Genomic DNA, 15,926 nt, shown 5'->3' with positions numbered 1-15,926 from the left:
AACAAAAGAAGTTGGAGAATCTTATCTCTCATGGGCACCAATAAGCATTTATGGAGCCCCTAGAGAGACCAAAGCCCTTTTCACCAGCAAGGTATGCTTTCCTCTGCTGTCTTAGCTAACCACAGGACAGGTCTCTGTGAAATCTGTCCTCAGAGCAAACACTCAAATGTATGTTACAGTGAAGCTGTCACTTCAACTTGGGCAACCTATCCCTAGGTGAATTAAAGAATCTTCAGGCAATGTGGTTCTGGTGCCTAAAACAGCTTGGTATGTCAGGCTGGAGGAGAGGGTAGAAAGTTCTTCTGGAATTTCATTTTCAAGTTGAAGTCTAAATTCTTTGTTTCGCTCTGTGAAATTGCCCAGGCACACAGCCTTGGTGTCTTTAGTAGAGTACAGGCAGATTCTGCCTTTCAACAGACCCAAGAAACATTTCAGGGCAAAGTTAAGTGAGGAAATCATGCCAGGAAACACTCCCCCAGATATGAGACAGCTATAAAAATCTGTGGGTCCTCTCCATGAGGACTAAAGAACTATCATTATCAATGCCACCTTTTCTTGTTTTGCTTCCTTAAGAATATTTCTGTAATTAAATGAAAGGAGAATATGGTTCACTACCAGCCACAATCAGTTTCCAGAAGACACACACCTATAAAAATATAGAATCTGTAGCATATAATTCAGATTTTAATATAATACTCTTTTAAAACTTATTATATACATATATTATATATTATATATAATCACCATGTCCCCCCAAAAATACAAATTCTGTTGGGGCACATATTTAGGAAGGTGTATTGTTGAGTGGAAAAAAGTTGATTCCAAAATGGCTTTTGCCATGTGATCCTGTTTCTGTAAAACAACAACTACATACATTTATTTTATCTATGTCTCTCTGTCAATCTATCTATCTATCTGGAAGAGATTACATCAAAATGTTAACAGTATCCCTCTGGGAGGGGGGCAGATTTTTTTTTTCGTACAGCTTTTTATTCTAACTTAAAAAATGAACATGTATTATTTGTAGTATGTTTTTCAAACTGTTTAAAATGAACAACTTAGAAGCATTTTGGCCACTTGGTGACTTATAGGCAGCCAGCTTCCATAGGGAAAGTAAGGAGGAAGGAGGATGCTAACTAAACATTCCATCAAAACCCATGATGCAGCACATCTCTGAGACAGAAGCATCTACGCAGATGTCCATCTTAAGCAAGCCTCGGAAGAAACAAATAGGCTAATTGGGGACTACTAACGAGCTATTCACTAACCAGCCTGACTGATGTTTTTCCCATCACCCACACAGAATGTGGGTTTCAGCCTAAACTAGTCACGTGGGAACATTTCCTCACCAATATAATGAGAATAAGGAGTGTCTATTCACAGGCTATGTGCAGATGAGATGAGGTACCATGAGTGAGATGCCCAGCCCAGCACCTGGAAGAGCGCGGAGGTGCTTAATGACTATGAGTTGTCTGTAGCCAGGCCCAGACAAAGTTGCTCTCCCATCCCCAGGGAAGAAGGAAGGAAAAGACACTAACCCTAAATCCCCAAATTCCCTCTCCCTTGTAAGTAGACAAGATGACTTTGAAACTTCTCCCTCCACTAGCTTGAAATTCTCAAATGTGACCTGTGAGCCTGGAGTTTCTGTTAGGATCCCAAAGACTATAAACAAGACGAAGAATCCTTTGAAAAACTAACTTACTCTTAGCTATAAGGTCAAGAGCTAGAAAGCTGAATTTATTCTGTTCACAGGGAGAAAATTAAAATTTTGATAACACAGTTTAGAAATGAGCACTAAAAAAACTAAAAACAGACAATGCAACCCCACTGAGGAGAAAGGAATTGTCTTAGAAGAAAATTCTACGTAATAATAATAATAGCTGGGCTTGGAGAAACTGACTTAACCAAATTCACACAGGTGGGAAGTGGTGATACTGGAATTTGAAGCAAGTTTGATTCCATCAGTTTCCTTTTCTTATTACAGATATAAAAGCCTCAAATTTGAAATAAATGTTAGAAGCCATCTAGTCAGTTTCTTCATCTTTAGGATGGTATTAAAAATAGCAGATCAAGGAATTGTGTTTCAGTTTGTAAACTTGTTTGTTAAAATATAATTAAGGTCACCAGATTTAGGAAATAAAAATACCAGATGCCCCATAAATTTGAATTTTAGTTAACAAATAACTTTGTAGTATTACAGTATGGATATACTTACACTAAAAAATTATTTGTTGTTTTTCTGAAATTTATATTTAACGGGGTCCAGTATTTTATCTGGTAACCCTAAATATGATGTCAGCCCAACATTCTACATATGATCTAACCAAAAGAACAGATTTTCTTGAAATGTTGAAAGGTGTAATTCAAGGCAAAGGGATGACATTTTACAGTTTTTAAACTGTAAAGCATCTGTGAAGCACTTTACACTTGACTAATAACCTCTTTTGATTCCAGTCCTCCCAAAGTGACACTCAAAGAAATTATGCGGCGGGCTTCCCTGGAGGCACAGTGGTTGAGAGTCCGCCTGCCAATGCAGGGGACACGGGTTCGTGCCCCGGTCCGGGAAGATCCCACATGCCGCGGAGCGGCTGGGCCCGTGAGCCATGGCCGCTGGGCCTGTGCATCCGGAGCCTGTGCTCCGCAACAGGGGAGGCCACAACAGTGAGAGGCCCGCGTATCGCAAAAAAAAAAAAAAAAAAAAAAGAAATTATGCTACTTGCTCAATGTCACATAGCTAGTAAGTTAAAGAATCTGACTTTTTTTTTATTTAATTTTTTTTTAACATCTTTATTGGGGTATAATTGCTTTACAATGGTGTGTTAGTTTCTGCTTTATAACAAAGTGAATCAGTTATACATATACATATGTTCCCATATCTCTTCCCTCTTGCGTCTCCCTCCCTCCCACCCTCCCTATCCCACCCCTCCAGGCGGTCACAAAGCACCGAGCCGAAGAATCTGACATTTAAATTTGGGTAATCTAATGCTGTTGCTACTACTGCTAATAATGGTAAGTGCAACTATAATTTATTAAGTGCTTATGATATTGTCTGTCAGGTGTTGTGGTTAGACTTTATCCATCATGTCTCCCTTTATGTGAGGATGTATTTCTGCACAGAAAAGGTTCTCACTTCAGGCTGTTTAGAATCTTCCTTCCCCCCAAATTTACCCCTAATTCCAAAATGATAAGGAGTAACTAAATTGAGTAGTAGCACATCCTAAATAATCTAATACAAAACTTGACAAATTCTTGGGAAGTTACTTGCAGAGCCATCGTCTATTCATATTTACAGATTTGTCTCTTCTCTTAGGCTTTGGGCCTCGTGGGGACAGGGACCATGCCTTGGCCTCCACTGTACCATCCTTCATTGAGCCTGGCACCAGCACTTTGCAAAGAGAGGGGATTCCAAAAAAAGGGTTCCTTAAACAAATAAACAAATGAATGTGCACAGTGTAGAGAATATCAATTTAGGATTCTGGAAGAGATGAGAAGACATCTATTCTTCCGGTAAATTATTTACAACCACTACCGAGAGATTTTTAAAAGAAAAAAATAGATCAATCAGTAAGTAGCATTATTTTGTAGTATAAGCCTTGCTTCCCTAAACTTGAAAACAATGCTGTTAGAGTTGGGGGGGGAAATAGAGGCAAGAGCTAAAGGCCTTTGTTTAATTACAGTGTTATGGCTCTTCAGTAGACAACTCAGTTCATTGCACACCTACACAATTCATGGAGAAGGATCCTAGGAAGAGCCCATCTGCTGCTACGGCCATGTAACGTCATGTTGTTAAGAAACTTCAAGTGTTCGATTTGTAGTAAGTACTAGGAGATGACCAAACTGAGGGAGACTATGGGCCAAACTTGCCAATAACCTAGTGACAAAGCGGTTAATGGCTCCCTTACTTCCCTGGTACAAAAAAAGGATAAGAGAGAGGAAGGGGAATGGGGTTTGGGGGTGGGGAGGAAGAAGGGAATAGAAGAATGGAGAAGGAAGCAACAAGTATTAGGGAGAAAAATGAATTCAGTAAGGGTCAAGAGACTGATTTAGGTCCCAACTCAGCAACGTGCTAGGGAGAGAATTCAATGAGGTCCTTTCCTCCCTGAGCTCAGTTCTTTCATCTGTAAAATGAAAGTGTTAGACTAGAACATTTCCCAGGAGAATGTATTCCCGGAATCCACAGGATATCGTTAGGTGGTATGCAGAAGAAAAAAGTGCATTTCTGCTGTTCATTAAATTAGGAAAATGCTGAATTAAGCAAAACAAAAATGGGTTTCTTTATTTCAGGATTTCAAGGTCTTTGAAGTTCAAAGATGCTTTCTTTTCTCATCTTTAAAAGGGTTAATACCTAGGGGCAGGACAGGAATAAAGAGGCACACGTAGAGAATGGACTTGAGGACTTGACGATGGGGAAGGGTAAGCTGGGACGAAGTGAGAGAGTGGCATGGACATATATACACTACCAAATGTAAAACAGATAGCTAGTGGGAAGCAGCCGCATAGCACAGGGAGATCAGCTCAGTGCTTTGTGACCACCTAGAGGGGTGGGATAGGGAGGGTGGGAGGGAGACGCAAAAGGGAGGGGATATGGGGGTATATGTATACATATAGACGATTCACTTTTTTATACAGCAGAAACTAACACACCATTGTAAAGCAATTATACTCCAATAAAGATGCTAAAAAAATAAAAGGGCTGAATAGTGCTCACCCCATAAAGTTCTTGTGAGGGTTAAATGAGTCAGTTCTAATGGCTAAATAGACATTAGCTTCCATTATTATGGCTACCATTGCCATTATCATTATTAATCTGGAAAGTGGACAGATAAAGAAGATAGCATCCTCCAAACTTAGGGGACTCCAGACTTGATTGACTGATTAATTGATGGAGTATCTCATTGAGGGCTAATATTCCACATTATACCATCTGAGAAATCCTGACCTAGAATGACCCTAGGGCCCCTTCCATCTCTGATATCCTATGACTCCATGGTGAATTTAGCTCCTAAACACAGCCTGCTCTACCCGTAGCAAAAGCACAAAGGCCCATAATAAGTACTAAATGAAATTTATTGAGTGAACAAACAAATGAATGGATTTTCTTTCATTTGAGAGTGCACACACTCTACCCAGTTCCCAGGCGCACAGCAGCCCTACTTCCCAGCTGGAAGAGTTGTGGTTCAGAGCCTGTGGTTCTCGTATTCCAAAAGGGACATATGAACTTCAGTATATCCACAAATGCTCAATGCCATCCTCTCCCAGGCTAATTTGCCCATAATCATCCAAGCCATTTGCTGTTTCATTCATTCACTCATTTATTCATTCATTCATTCAGCAAATATCTATAAAAGCTCCCCTATGTTCCATGCATTGTTCCAGCAATGAGGAGATTACAAAGATGAATCATTCATAGAGCAGAACTTCACAGTAATTAGAGTCTCCTTGAGGAGAAAAAAATATGTTCAGTAACGGTCATTTAAGGTGAGTTGTGCTGAGAGGGGCAGTAGTTTAATGCAGTAACAGATTATAGTCAGTTCTGAGAAGCAGGACAGTCTTCTGGGGAAAAGCATAGGGCATCAAAAAGGATCTTGAAGAAACAGAAATAGATTCACAGACAGAGAAGACAAACTTATGGTTACCAAAGGGGAAGTGGGGGAGAGGGATAAATTAGGAGTATGGGATTAACAGATATACTACCATATATAAAATAAAAAATAAGGACCTACTGTACAGCACAGAGAACTATATTCAATTTCTTGTAATACCCTGTAATGGAATACACTACCATGCATAAAATAGTTAGCTAGTGGGAACATGCTATAAAGCACAGGAAGCTCAGTTCAGTGCTCTGTGACGACCTAGATGGGTGGGATGGGGGGGGCGGTGGGAGGGAGGTCCAAGAGGGAGGGGATATATGTCTATGTATAGCTGACTCACTTCAGTGTGCAGCAGAAACTAATACAACATTGTAAAGCAATTATACTCCAAAAAAAATGGAAAAGAATCTGAAAAATAATATATATATTATATATTATATAATATATATAATACAGTAAGTCCCCTACATACAAATGAGTTCCATTCGGAGAGCACATTCTTAAGTCCAATTTGTTCATAAGTCCAACAAAGTTAGCTTAGGTAACACAATCGGCTATATAGTACTGTACTGTAATAGGTTTATAATACTTTCCACACAAATAATAAACAAACAGAAAAAATAAAGAAAATACTTTTAATATTACAGTACAGTACCCTGAAAAGTACACTAGTACCATCTACATCATTACTGCTTTTACTCTTGCTTCCGGACATCCTGGGTTTCAAATAAAGATACTGTATTACTGTACTCTATACAGTACTGTAAAGTACACAAAAGCACAACCACTTGTAGAGGGTGCACGCACCTGACAATGTATGGCAGACACATGAACTAACTTACGTGATTGGCCATGCGAAAACACGTTCGCATCTTTGAAAGTTAGCAACTTGAAGGTTCTTATGTGGGGGACGTACTGTATATATGTAACTGAATAACTTCGCTGTACATCGGAAACTAACATAACATTGTAAGTCAACTATACTTCAATTAAAAAAAAGAAAGAAAAACCAAACTACTTGAATGAGGACATTCAAGACTTAAAAAAGAAAAAAAAAGGACCTTGAAGGATATGGCTGTGTGGACCTTTCAGGCAGAAGGAACTCCTGGGCAAAGAATTAATTCCACATCATACCAACAATGTAGATCATATCATGTGCCTAGTCACTCGTCAGGGCCAAACAGTGTGTGAAGCCCTAGAATTACATCCCAGGTCTGCTGCATGCTGGTCACTTGCATAAAGCAGGTAGCTTCTCTATTTTCCTTATTATTTCTAAAATGTGAATATTAATGTGAGATGAGCAAGCAATAGTAATAACATTTATTTAGCACTTGCAAAATGTCAGGCACTATTTTAAGCCCGTTGTATCCTTTAATCTTCACAACAAACACATTTCTCAGATGAAGTAATTTGACCAAGGTCAAAAAGAAATGAGGATTGAAGCCTAGAGTTTTTCCTAATTCTTGCTGGCTACAGACCTAAGTCAAATCCTAATCATTAGCATTATTATCTTCATTTCACTAGTGAAGACACTAATGAAAGTTAGCAAAGTGAAGAAACTAGCTAGCTCAAGGTCACACAGCTAGTAGAGGTCCGAGCTGGGGTTCAAACTCAAGCCTGTCTGGTTCACCACCCTGTGGTCTTAGAGTCCACGCATGCTCTTATAACACCACCGCCAGTAGTAAATATGTATAACTTACTATGTGCCAGGCACTGTTCTAATCATTTACATAGATCAACTAATATAGTCCTTACAATGACCCTAGGAAGCATGAACAGATGAGACAAGTGAACTACAGAGGCATCAGGTAACTCACACAGCTGCAAATTGGTGCACCCGACCACTGGACTCAGGCTGTCAAGGTTCTGAGTCTGGGCTCTCGACCGTGACATTATACACCCTCTATAAAAAAAAAAGGGAGGAGGAGGTAGGGGCACTTTGGAAATTCAGAACCCCTTGCCCCTCACTCCAAAGACACTTTAAATGATCTACATGTCAAGGGCAGCGTGTCTAAAATGCAAAGTGTACTCCTGATCTGGATCATTTGCATGTTCATTGCATGAACTGAGTAGGAGCCAGGGAAAGATTTCATCAAATGAATGATGTGGAACTTTCCATACGTTCCAACTGACTTTGTCTATATGCACCCTGATAGAAGACATTTTAAATCTTTAAAATAGGAGCACATACCCAAATGTATAACTGTTCTTGTGCACACACACTCTATGGGAAAATAAGTGGAGGTAGCTGTTAAAAATACGATAACCGAGCTAAAAGACACACCCTAAAATTAGAAGAGATTACAGTTTCCAAACATTAAATGAAAGGAGTCCTATGGAGCCTTTTTATTTCTACCATTTCATGTTCTGTAACCTTCTTTTTAATGGTAGCTTTCATCTCAAATGCGGTGGGCATTTTCTTAAGCTAGAAATGATCATAGCTCTTAGAATTACAAGATGTCAATACTTGTCTAATAATCTGTCTCAGTTAATCTATTTCCTGCTGCTCTCTTTCGCTTGTTTGTATTCAGACTGTGAAAAGTGCTTAGCAGGTGGACTTTCTGTTGAAAACTGAAGGGAAGATGTATTTTGGCTAATTGCTTTGTGCAAGGGTTGGTTAGGAAATAAGAGCTAGCGTTAAACGACAAGATAAGTGTGCAATTAAGGACAACTCTATAGGAATTAAAGAGCAGGAAAATATTACAGTGAGTCTAAGCTAATAGCATGAAAATAAAAACTTTCCACTCTACAGGCAATCTCCTGCTTCCTTGCTTTATGTCTTGAGCCTTTTCCAATTAGTTGCAGGTCATGGGAAAACAAAAAACCAATCTATCGTCTTTCACTTGCATTTGAAACCGCAATACAAGGATGTTAATGGTAGAAATGAAACAGGTCATTTTAAAAGTATATTACACATATTGTACATGAAAAATATTAATGGTGATACTTATTACAATGTAATAACATTAACCATTCCTGAGAATGACTATGTGCCAGGCAGTGTGCTGGTTTCACAAGCATTAGCTCATTCAGGCCTCACAATGCACAAGGATGAGTGGCGTTAGCCAATGAGGAAACCATGGCTTAGAGAGGTGACGTAACTTATCAAAGGTTGTACAGATGATGAGTGGTGACGATTCCAGCCCATGACCATCTGACCAAAAACCTGTTCTTTTAATGGCCATTCTGCACGCCAGTTTCACCTGTTGTACTTTCTCCAGACTTAAGCAATTCACTTGAAGCAGAGAAAGCTGACAATGGCTACATTATTATCTGATAGTTGTAGAAGGTGGTGTTTCTCAAGCTGGAAGTGCTGGAGCACAGGGAAGTACCTGGGACTATGAAACCACAGGGTTTAAAATGATGTCACTTCCTGGAATGCTAAAGTTAGTCAATGGGTAATTAAAAACATTATTTTTACATTAAAACACATATTATGGTGTAGAAGTCACGTGAATTTTTAAGGTAAAACATGATGAGAAGTTAAAGAAATCTTGGGGTCAGCTGTATCTCCCAGAAGTGCTAAGCCCACATCTGGAAGCCGGATTCACCCTTCTCGAGTCACCATCACAATGACTGTCCTCCTAGGGAACCACCCTCATACACTCTCACTCTTGGTGACTCTGGGGTTGATCCCATTCCTGGCTCTAACGAAAGCCTGTGATCCAGGCTTAACCTGTGGGACCCAATTGTAAGCAACTGGGAAAGAGAAATCCTCTTGCCTGGACTTGAAGCTGGGAGGGCGAGCGGCTCTGGATCATCTGGCCACTACCTGAGCAGAACTTCCCTGAGAATGATGTCAACACGAAGCAAATCAGTGGCAAGAGACAGAGCAAGACCAAGTCCCACTGAAATTGTTTGAACCCCGGCCATGCTTGGGGCAACCACCTGAACTCATCGATTATGCAAGCCAGTAAATTTTTTTGTGTGTGTAAACATATATGTGCTCTGTCATTTGTAACCAAAAATATCCTAATACAATGTCAGTCAAGCCCTTTGATCATTACAGAAACTCACAAGTCAAACTTGTGGAGGGGAAAATTCACAGCTGGTGGTGGTGTTTCTACAATGTAGTTCATCTGCACAGCATGGGAGAGGAAGGATGAGAACCTCAGAAAAGGAGAGGATCATGGAAATGAATAGCCAGGACCTCCACTTACAAAAGTACATAAATCAAGTAATGAAATAAAAATGATGTATCAAGAAAATGCGCAGGATTCCCAGAATAAATAATTCTTTCTGTTCCCATCATAAGGTGATAGTGGACATGCCTGGGTAGGAGAGACCTACACGGTGAGACAGAGAAGATAATAAATGTGACTTTTCCTACCCTCTAAGAAAATCATTTGCCATCTTAGCAAAAAGAGAGAGAGAGAATTTAGGAACAATACACACATATATATTTGTACCCACCTCTTCTATTCTTCAAAGGACCTGAGACTAAAGTTGGCTACAGTTTTATTTGCTGGGTCCCCTAACTGAAATTTGTCAACTTTTAGCTCTACAGTAGCAGAGTAGTAGCAAGGAAAGACCAATATCAAAGAGAGCTGAAAGCTCTGAGGTCTAGTCTCAGCCTGTTCATTATTGCTGTGTAGTCTTGGGAAAGTCCACCAGCCTCTTTGACCTTGAAGGTGTCCCCAAGTTTGGGCCAAACATAATGACCTCAGCTTCTCTCCCAAAAATCAACACACTCTCATCACATTTGGCAGACCAGTCTCCCCTTTCCCCTGCCCACATACCGCCAGTTACCACCACGCTGGCTGTTCCACCTGTACCTCTCCCAATCAGCATCTATTTCAAGATCTACCTACCCTGGAAAGTCCTCTTTACTGTCAGTGTACATATCTCTTCCTTCTGAGTTTTCAGAGCATAGAGTATCAAGCAGGATGTGTAAAATTTCATCTCATTGAATCCCACCTTCTTCCCATCAATCTTTGGGTTATGTATTCAGCCACTGCACACTCAAATGCCCACAGGGGGTAGGGGCGCCGACACTCATGTAAATGCCTGAGGAGCGCGGGAGGTAAGACGACGGGGTGAGGTGTATAACTGAAAGTAACACTTACCTAGTTGCCATGATTTCTCAAATATTGCGCAGACATAATAGCCAAACCAAATGCACATGCAACAATGTCACACCGATGGACCACCACTGTAGACAATCCTCATATCATCTCAGCCGACCCATGATCAAGAATCCTAACTGAAAATGGTAATAAGACGTACGCTATTTCCTATTCCATGTTACTTCAGCTCTATTAGAAATCTTTTAGGAATCAATGAATACCTGGAGACTTTGCTACCCTAGGAAGCACTCACCTATCTCCAATCTCTTGTATTGTTTCGTAATTATTTCCAATGCATAATTGGTCTTATTCCACAGATATAAGCTCCTTGAGATCAGGACACAAGCCGTTGTGTGGCATATACGATTGGGTTAGAGACTGATTTTCTTCACTTGACTCATGCACTCTGTATCCTGACCATGAGAACATCTCATTTGAAGAGAATTTCTTTGAAGGACCGTTTTAGAAAATGACAGATAAAGTAGTGAAGCAATTAAATCCAAAATGCTCACCCACAGGGTGCGCGAGAGGCTCTCTCATTTCACTCAGAAATGTTGATTGTGGTATGTTTTTTTGTTTTGGTACATCTGCAAAGCGAAAATTCCTCAAGCATTCATCACCCAGCTATTACACATAAATGTCGCAATTAAGTTTTCTCTTTTCCCAAGCTGATAAGTTTCAGGAGAAAAAAAAGTAAACCACTTTAAATCCACTTAGGCAAGGCAGGTTTAAAAAAAAAACACCTTAATGGGCCAAAATTATGTCAATGATTCTCAGTTTCTTTTGGAAAGGAGAGGAATCGTGATGATTTTCCTGGGGTCCCTATCATTTCATGAACGAGTTGTTCTCACCTACACAGTCAGCCAGGTTAGGTCCTGCTGTCTCTTGAGTGAGGCTCATTTAAGTCAAAGCAGCCACCCCATGCCAAGGATGCAGCGCTGAGAAGTCACCAGCATCCTCAGCAAGTGACCAATGAAGAGAGCAGGCTTGCTCTCTGTTGCTGAAAGGGGAACAAAGGAACTTTTTAGGGCTTCATAAACTTCTTTAAGGAAAGAAACACCTGTATCCATGCCCAGAACAGAGTTGACACTCAACATTGATCTGCAAATGAGTGTTGCATAAGTGAATAATTTCCTAACTTGGTTAGGTTTTATATTTGGTAGTTTTGCAAAAGGAAGGAAAACAGAGGTAGAGAATGTACACGTTGATAATCAAATGGCATTTATTTATTTTATTGTGGAATGGAAATGAGACTTGTTATTGTTTTTTTAAAGTTGTGTATACCTGTGTTTGTTTGTTTGTTGAATGTATTTTTGGCTGCGTTGTGTCTTCGTTGTTGCACGTGGGCTTTCTCTTTTTTTTTTTTTTTTTTTTTTGCGTTACACGGGCCTCTCACTGTTGTGGCCTCTCCCGTTGCGGAGCACAGGCTCCGGATGCGCAGGCTCAGCGGCCACGGCTCAGGGGCCTAGCCGCTCTGCGGCATGTAGGATCTTCCTGGACCAGGGCACGAACCTGTGTCCCGTGCATCAGCAGGCAGACTCTCAACCTCTGCGCCACCAGGGAAGCCCTGAGCGCGGGCTTTCTCTAGTTGCAGCGAGCAGGGGCTATTCTTCGTTGCGGTGCGCGGGGCTTCTCGTTGCGGTGGTTTCTCTTGTTGCAGACAATGAGCTCTCAGCGCATGGGCTTCAGTAGTTGTGGTGCACAGGCTCAGTAGTTGTAGCTCGTGGGCTCTAGAGCGCAGGCTCAGTAGTTGTGGCGCAGGGGCTTAGTTGCTCCGCAGCATGTGGGATCTTCCCGGACCAGGGCTTGAACCCGTGTCCCCTGCATTGGCAGGTGGATTCTTAACCACTGCACTAGCAGGGAAGTCCCTACCTGTTTCAATGAGTTTACTCAATAAGAATGAAAACTTCCCCAAAACGTCTTATCTTTGTGCATGACCTCACTAACATTAAGAAATTAAGCTCTGGGGGAAAAGAATGTTGACATATTTAGGCTATTCATGATAATAAAAATAACAATATTTACAAAGTACTTATCATGTTCAAAGAACTTTACCTGTATTTTTACAAGTAATCCTCTTAACAATCATTTGAAATAACTAATATTATTCTCCATTTTACAGGTGAGAAAACTGAGACAGAGACAGATTAATTATCTTACCCACAGGATTTAATTATTAAAGAGTAGCATTGGGATATGAACTCAGGCAATCTAAGTTCAGAGATGGGAAATATAAATATTTTATTGTTTCTTTTAAAATCCCACCTTTATTGCATCAACTGGTGCCCCAGTGACTTGCTTTCATGAGACACCTGTGTTCCTAAAGGGGCAACTACCTTAAATTCACAAACTGGCAACTCCAAGTCTCTCCTCCAGGGGACACAATTCTTTTATCAGATATCTTTCATTAGCAGAGCAATTTGGTCAATTATGTTTTAGAAACTTGGACATAAGCCCAGTCAAACAGGTTGCTCTCTAGCAGGACCCCTCAGAGCCTTCAACATGCCAATGTACATGGCACAGGGAACTCTACTCAGTGTTCTGTGGTGACCTAAGTGGGAAGGAAATCCAAAAAAGAGTGGGTATATGTATACGTATGACTGATTCACCTTGCTGTACAGCAAGAAACCAACATAACATTTTAAAGCAACTATACTCCGATAAAAATTAATTAAAAAAAAATGCAAACTCCTCAGCATTGCCTACCAGACCAGACCCATCATGATCTGGCTTCTTCAGACCTTCCCAAACGTGAGCCACTGCACTCACTTCCCACCCCCATGCTCTAATCACACTCTCCCATCTTCAGTACTTCTCACCAGCCCATCTCTTCACTGCCTGGGAGTCTTAGCTCCCCCTATATTCTCCCAGCTCTTTGCATGGCGAACTCCTCCCTCTCCCCCTTCAGGTCTCAGCTGAAATGTCAGTTCCTTCAGAAAGCCTTTCCAACTGCCCTGTCTGAAACCCATATGGCCCATCCCAGTGTCCTGCTCCTATTACTTTTTTTATTTCCTTCACACACCTTGTTCATTTATTTACATACTTCATTACTGACTATTGATACTTTTCTAAATAAAAGGCCCATGAGGACACAAGGTCCAGAAGGATAAGGACACTGTCTTATGTGGTGCTGGATCCTCACCACTTAGCACAATCCCTGACACATACAGATGCCCACTAAATGTTTGTCAAGTGAATGAATAAATCTCTAAGAAGTAGACCCAATTTACTCTATTTCCTAAACCAATCTGACCATGCCCCCACTTTGTGTTTTGACTGAAGTACAGTTGATTCACAATGTGATAGTTTCAGGTGTACAGCGAAGTGTACAAAATATATTTTTTTCAGATATTTTCCATTATAGGTTATTACAAAATAGTGAATATAGTTCACTGTGCTGTACAGTAGGACCTTGTTGTTTATCCTTGTATATATAGTAGTGTGTATCTGCTAATCCCAAGCTCCTAATTTAACCCTCACCCTCCTTTCACCTTTGGTAACCATAAGTTTGTTTTCTATGTCTGTGAGTCTATTTCTGTTTTGAAAATAAGTTCATTTATATCATTTTTTTAGATTCCACATATAAGTGGTATCTTATTATATTGTCTTTCTCTGTCTGACTTACTTCACTTAGTATGATAATCTCTAGGTCCACCTATGTTGCTGAAAATGGCTGAGTAATATTCCATTGTATATATGTACCACATCTTCTTTATCCATTCATATCGATGGACACTTAGGTTGCTTCCATGTCTTAGTTATTGTGAATAGTGCTGCTATGAACATTGGGTGTGTATGTATCTTTTCAAATTAGAGTATTCTCTGGCTATATGCCCAGGAGCGGGGTTACTGGATCATATGGTAATTCTATTTTTAGCTTTCTAAGGAACCTCCATACTGTTCTCCATAGTGGCTGTACCAACTGACATTCCCACCAAGTGTGTAGGAGGGTTCCCTTTTCTTCACACCCTCTCCAGCATTTATTATTTGTAGACTTTTTAATGATGGCCATTCTGACTGGTGTTAGGTGATACCTCATTGTAGTTTTGATTTGCATTTCTCTAACAATTAACAATGTTGAGCATCTTTTCATGTGCCAGTTGGCCATCTGTAGGTCTTCTTTGGAGAAATGTCTATTTGGGTCTTCTGTCCATTTTTCTATTGGGTTGTTTTTTTTATATTGAACTGTATGAGCTGTTCATATATTTTGGAAATTAAGCCCTTGTTGATAGCATCATTTGCAAATATTTTCTCCCACTCCGTAGGTTGTCTTTTCATTTTGTTTATGGTTTCTTTTGCTGTGCAGAAGTTTATGTGATTAGATCCCATTTGTTTATTTTTGCTTTTATTTCTTTTGCACTGGGAGAGTGACCTAAGAAAACAATGATATGATTTATGTCAGAGAATGTTTTGCCTACTTTCTATTCTAGGAGTTTTTTGGTGTCATGTCTTATACTTAAGTCTTTAAGCAATTTTTGGTTTGTTTTTGAGTATGGTGTGAGGGAGTATTCTAACTTCATTGATTTACACATGGCTGTCCAGCTTTCCCAACACCACTTGCTGAAGAGACTGTCTTTTCTCCATTGTATGTTCTTGCCTCCTTTGTTGAAGATTAATTGATCATAGGTGTGTGGGTTTATTTCTGGGCTCTCTATTCTGTTCCATTGATCCATATGTCTGTTTTTGCCAATACCATGCTCTTTTGTAGCTTTTATTGTAGCTTTGTAGTACTGTCTGAAGTCTGGGAGGGTCATGCCTCTAGCTTTGTTCTTTTTCCTCAGGATTGTTTCACAGTTCTGGGTCTTTTGTGGTTCCATATACATTTCAAGATTATTTGTTCTAGTTCTATGAAAAATGTCATGTGTAATTTGATAGGGACCACATTAAATCTGTAGATTGCTTTGGGTAGTGTGGTCACTTTAACAATATTATTTCTCTGATGGGCAGCTTTGGTTTAAGGACTCCACATCAGCTTTGCCAAACTATCTTGGAATTAAAATGCAGCCTAAGGCCTTCGACTCAATCAACCAAGCTTCTTTCCTTCCTTCCTCCCTTCTCCCCTTCCTCCCTTCTCTTTCTCTGGTTCATAAGGGACAGTCCTACATGGCACTCTGATAGCTCTCTTGCTCTCTCAGCCTTCTTTTACTCCATCCCCATTTTCCTTCACAGGTGTTTCTTAATCTCTTACAGGTCTAATCTATTGTATTTGTTTCCTAGGATTGTGGTAACAAAAGCTCAGACTGAGCGGCTTAAACAACTAATTTTA

The 15,926-nt window shown here is 40.2% G+C and overlaps 1 protein-coding gene across 18 annotated transcripts in view; it reads right to left on the bottom strand.

The window, feature by feature from the left end:
• SGCD (sarcoglycan delta) overlaps nt 1-15,926 on the bottom strand; it is a 1,717,585-nt gene that overhangs the window by 1,198,631 nt on the left and 503,028 nt on the right. The window lies entirely within an intron of this gene.

This window comes from Stenella coeruleoalba, assembly GCF_951394435.1.
Source record: "Stenella coeruleoalba genome assembly, chromosome: 3".
NCBI lineage: Eukaryota > Metazoa > Chordata > Mammalia > Artiodactyla > Delphinidae > Stenella > Stenella coeruleoalba.
The sequence above is the reverse complement of the archived record's forward strand: the minus strand, read 5'-3'. Positions and strand labels throughout refer to the sequence as shown.